Below are 5,561 nucleotides of genomic sequence, written 5' to 3'. Positions count from 1 at the left end.
CTATTCTTGTGTTATGGATAAGATCTGACAGTGGATAAAAGTGTCTGCTAAATAAATAATAAAATTGCATTATTAATAATATACTATTTTAATGCATTATTTCATGCCTGGAGATGTTGTTTAGGCTCTTATACAAACAGTCACAGCTAGTATTTCTAGAATTTTACCAGTATTCCAATTAAGGATGTTTACATGGGTGGCTTGGGTGGAAGGCCCACTGCAAGCCCATTGAGGTGGGCTGCAGGGGCTTTGCAGGGCAGTCTCTACATCGGACACTCAGTCTCCTTGGCATTAGAGGGTTGCAGGAAAGAAGAGCCACCAAGAACATCATTGAAGCTGCAGAAAAAGCATCAAGGTGGCTGTGGATCAAGAGGGGTGGTGTAGCGCACTACTTGGACACAAGCCAGGGACTGATCACCCCCAGCTGGGTCGCCCAGATGAGGGTGTCTGATCTAAGACCTGAAATACCCTATGACCCAGGGTTCATCACTGATGATGATCCAGTCCAAGTCACACCATCTGGCATTTCAAGAAACATACCTTTGACAAAACAGGAACATCCTGGGCTATGGAATAAAAACGTACATAGTGCATGATGGATTTTTTCTGCTTATTGTAGCGCCGTGGTTAACCCCCCCCTACACACGCACGCAGTTGTCTGTGTCATCGTCCCTGTCTGTGCAGGTGTGTCATTCCCCCATGTGTGTGTCAGTCACATTTGTTGCATGGGAAATTAGCTGTTGAGGAGGGGGAGAGAGCATTTTTGTTTTTGAGGGGAGTTCCGGTTAAAGTTCGGGGGGCGAGGGGAACGTTGGTGTTTTGTTTTGGGAAGAAGAAAAAGTTAGCAACACCTCCCAGTACCCACTTAAGTTGTAAAAAAATTAAAAGGGAATAAACGACTTCTTTTTTTGCAACTGTTGCCGCTTCTTACTCTCTGTGCAACGGTCACGACACGACATTATATTTTATGTTATACTTTAATATTAATGGCATTACACAAAATTTAGATTGAACTCATTTATCAAACTGTTTGTTGAAATGATTTTGTGGGAAAAGTTTGTTCAAAAAAGTCACATCAGGTTCATAAAACTTGCAGATTTCATTCTTACCCTTGTTCATATGCTGATGAATCCCAGTTGTTCCTAATATAAAACTGCATGTTGTCTGTAATCACCATGAAAAAAAATGGAATAGAAAAAGTTGTTACCTAGCTTAAATGTGTACTTGTGTATCACAGAATGTGCTGATGATAAAGAACAAATTCCAAAATGTCTGTCAGATTGGTTGTACGTACAATTCATACTCATAAAAAGCGTATCCGGTCCAATGGATTTTCTTCCAAAAAATGAAGGTTCACATTCACATCCCTGTAAATAGTATTTTGTATGTCCCCTGCTGGTATGGATTAGACTGATAAGACACTTACTGTAGTGTTTTAATAATGGCCTTGTGCTTCAATTCCTTTATTTGCTCTAGGTCCTTCAGATCTTTTGGCTTCCATTTGTGAAATGGTAGTTCAAACCACAAATGTCCAAGTGGACGTATGTAGGTATGTACATTAAGACGATCAGTTGAGAACAGGTAACAGTCCAGTATGCTGGAATGGGTAATCCAGTGGGTAAACACACCGGGCAGCATGCACATAAATCGCAATCCTAATGCTACATCTCTAGACATAGCTAGCACCATCAGCTACACAGACGCACAAAGCATGCAATATGTACATGAATACTGACAAAAGAAAGGGTAATGTTTGGTTAACTTTTCCTGGTTTCCTGAAATTTTTCCTGTTTGTTATGTTACCATACTTTTGTCCATTTTGCTTGCCCTCACAGTGATTGTCACTTCTGGCTTTGGTGAAAATTACAAATGGCCAGATAGCAAGGGTGTGTAGTATGCCTGTTCATGCCAGTGCATGTGTGATATGCAGAAAGTGGGTGCAACCATCACAATGAGACAATGTTATGTCATATGTCATGTTTGTTCCAGCCTGATAATTCTATGATGTCCAGTGTCTAAACTTGATAAATTAAATGATTTGCCAACATTAATCTCTGCGTGAGGCATTTCTATGTGGATTCCCTCCACATAAGGAATTATAACACACTGGAAAATGTGTAATTTTAATTGGAGGTTCCTGTGGGAGGAGTTTCACCTAGATAAGGGGAGTGAAAACTGTTCTGGGGAGAGAGCAAGGTCAGCAGTGACATGAGCATATGCATTGGCTTTCATTACATATATACAGTATATATACTTATAATTAACAAGGATGGCATTTAGCGATTTAAATTGCTTTAAATGCTCAAAATAACAAGGATGGCAATTTGAATAATTAAGTGGCAAGTAATCCCAAAGCTTTCTCTTAAATGTTTCAAATTATAGCTTTCTTGTGTTAAAAAAATCAAAATACAATACAGAGATAAATTTAGTTAAATCGATTTAAATTACTGAGAATAAACTTTCAGGTTAGGTTGAGCGCAATGAACAATAACGTTTAGAACACAGACCTCACAAAAGCTGTGATGTGTCATGAGCATTTAATGTAATTTACATCAATAAATTCCATCCTTGTCCAACAATGTCACGTTGTAGCTTTCGCAAGCACACAAACTACAGACAATCTGCGCTGTTTCGCAAGCATGATCATTTAAACTATTTACAATTGGTGTCAATTATTCTGTGAATTATTTGCTTTATTGTTAATCAAGGAGGATAAAGGGGAACGGGTTGAAAGTAATGATAGATTTAAAGGTGATGTTTCCACTACCCCTGTTTCCAGCTCACCCGTTGCCACTGCTTGTACATATTCAGTCTTTGTTATTTATGTGTGTCTGTCTGAACTGTAAATATTACCACCTCTGTAACAGGGGAAAAATAAATTGCATTTTATGTGTTACTGCGTCCTTGTAATCTGTGCTAAATTGACATTAATGGTGGTCTTGGTGCCAACACTACCCTCACCCAAGCCTAGGGATGGAATGCTGGGAAGGCATTTGCTTTTTCAGAGAGCAGTTGGGCTGCATTCACAGACCCATACTGGGAATCCCTGGGTGCCTCAAACACACAGGCGTGGTGACCCAGCTCATCAGAGGGCAAGAGAGGGCAGAGGGGACCTGGCTGTACTGTGGCTAGATCTTACCAACGCTTATGGCTCAATCCCCCACAAGCTGGTTGAGGTTGCACTGGAGAGACACCATGTACCCCAGAAGGTGAAAGACCTTATCCTGGACTATTACAGCAAGTTCAGCTTGAGGGTCTCCTCAGGCCAGATGACATCTGGTTGGCACCAGCTAGAAGTGGGGATTATCACCGAGTATACCATATCGGTGACTCTCTTCGCACTGGCAATGAACATGCTGGTCAAGTCAACAGAAGCAGAGTGCCGGGCCCTGTCAGTAAGTCTGGAGTAAGGCAACCACCCATCAGAGCCTTCATGGACGATCTCACGGTGACAACAACAACTGTACCAGGAGCCAGGTGGATCCTCCAGGGGTTATGACGTGGGCTCGCATGAGTTTCAAACCCCCAAAGTCCTGGTCTTTGGTTCTGAAGAGAGAGAAGATCACTGACAAGTTCCGCTTCAGGTTGGGAGAAGACCAGATCCCGTCCATCACAGAGAAACCAGTGAAGAGCCTCGGAAAGGTTTTCAATTGCAGCCTGAAGGACACAGACTCCATCAAGGCTACTAGTGCTGACCTGGTGGGCTGGCTGAGAGCTGCGGACAAGTCTGGGCTCCCCGGAAGATTCAAGACCTGGGTCTACCAGCACGGAATCCTCCCAAGAATCCTCTGGCCCTTGCTCATCTATGAAGTCCCCATGACAGTAGTAGAAGGCTTTGAGCGCAAGGTGAGCAGCTATCTCAGCAGATGGCTGGGTGTGCCACGCAGCCTGAGCAGCATTGGGCTGTATGGGAATAGCAACAAGCTCAGGCTCCCCTTCAGCTCTGTCAGGGAGGAATTCATCGTGGCACGGACACAACAACACCTGCAGTACACCGGGTCAAGAGACACCAGAGTGTCCGGTGCAGGGGTATCCATGAGGACGAGGAGGAAGTGGAGGGTAGCTGAGGCAGTCCAGCAAGCAGAAGATCGGCTGAGGCACAAGGCCCTGCTTGGGAGTGTGGCACAGGGCAGGGCCAGACTCAGGAGCTCAACATCGACCCAGTACAACACTGCCAGCAGGAAGGAGAGGCAGAGGCTGGTGCAGGAGGAGGTGCACGCTTCAGTGGAGTAGGTCAGTGGCAGTGCGACAGCAGGGTGCCTGGCTGAAGTGGGAGCAGACGATGGAGAGGAATGTCACCTGGCAGGACATCTGGAAGTGGAACCCCCAGAGGGTCAAGTTCTTGATTCAGGGGGTCTATGATGTCCTCTCCAGCCCATCTAACCTGTTCACATGGGGCAAAACAGAAACACCCGCATGCCCCCTGTGTGCAAAGACAGGGACACTCGAACACATTCTGAGCAGCTGCACCAAAGCACTGGGTTAGGGGAGCTATCGCTGGAGACACGACCAGGTCCTCAAGACCATCGCTGAGGCAATCAGCATGGGGATCAGCGACAGCAGATACACCCACGCCACAGCCAGGACAATAACGTTTGTCAAGGAGGGAGAGCAGCCAAAGAGAAGACTCAAGGAACACTCTGTTGGTTGCTCTCCACGGCATGAGACTGGGCAATGACTGTTGACCTGGAGAGGCAGCTGAAAATTCCATCCCACTTCGTCCAGTCTTCGTTGAGACCAGACATCATTTTGGTCTCTGAGGCCACCAGACAGCTCATCTTACTGGAGCTGACAGTGCCCTGGGAAATTGAAGTTGCATCTTTTTGTGGCTTGCCTTGAGAAGATTCATCTTGCCGTGACAACCTGGCCACAAATGCAACATTCATGCATGCAACTTTGAGTGATTCTTTTTGACACTTTGTCACTGAAGATGCCAGATTGGATTTGCATTTGCTTCCTGAACCATTTGTGTCACAGCCCACCTTGATGAGACAGACATGCATCCTTTTCCTAGCAGGGTTACCACTGTAGCAGTATCCTCTGTGTGTTACCTCCTCCAAGTCTAGAGGTTAACAGGATGCACCTATGTGGTTTCAGAAACTTCCACCGAGGGTGAACTGTTGCTGTAGATTTAATTTTGTTTTCAATTTTTAAAGTGTTACTTAAAGGTCCTGTTGTCTTTTTCTTAATATTCTCTATGTTTTCTAGGACATCTGTATCTTTTTATAATGCAGTGACCAAAACAGAGTACAGTATTCAAAACATGGTCAAACTATCATCAGATTAAAGCCTTATAGTTTTACCACAACCTCCTTTCACCTGTTTTCTCTACTTTTGGCTATGTACCTTAGTATCCTTTTGGTCTTTTATGTCTAGTTATGACTGAGCTGGATCTACTACGGTACAACAGTGTTTTACATTTTTTTGCAGTTTTGCTTCACATTCATTACATTCATTGATTGCAAAGTCCTCCTATTAACAAAATTTCACAGGATGGGAACAATACATAACTGAGTGAGGTTTTTTTAAACATTTAACCTTGGCCATTTAGAACCTTCCTC

The 5,561-nt window shown here is 44.1% G+C and overlaps 1 pseudogene; it reads left to right on the top strand.

The window, feature by feature from the left end:
* The first annotated feature begins 2,973 nt into the window (after positions 1–2,973).
* LOC118774450 lies at positions 2,974–4,839 on the top strand (annotated as a pseudogene).
* The last annotated feature ends 722 nt before the right edge of the window (positions 4,840–5,561 follow it).

The sequence above is a fragment of the Megalops cyprinoides genome, chromosome 3 (genome assembly GCF_013368585.1).
Source record: "Megalops cyprinoides isolate fMegCyp1 chromosome 3, fMegCyp1.pri, whole genome shotgun sequence".
In the NCBI taxonomy this organism is placed as follows: domain Eukaryota; kingdom Metazoa; phylum Chordata; class Actinopteri; order Elopiformes; family Megalopidae; genus Megalops; species Megalops cyprinoides.
The sequence above is the reverse complement of the archived record's forward strand: the minus strand, read 5'-3'. Positions and strand labels throughout refer to the sequence as shown.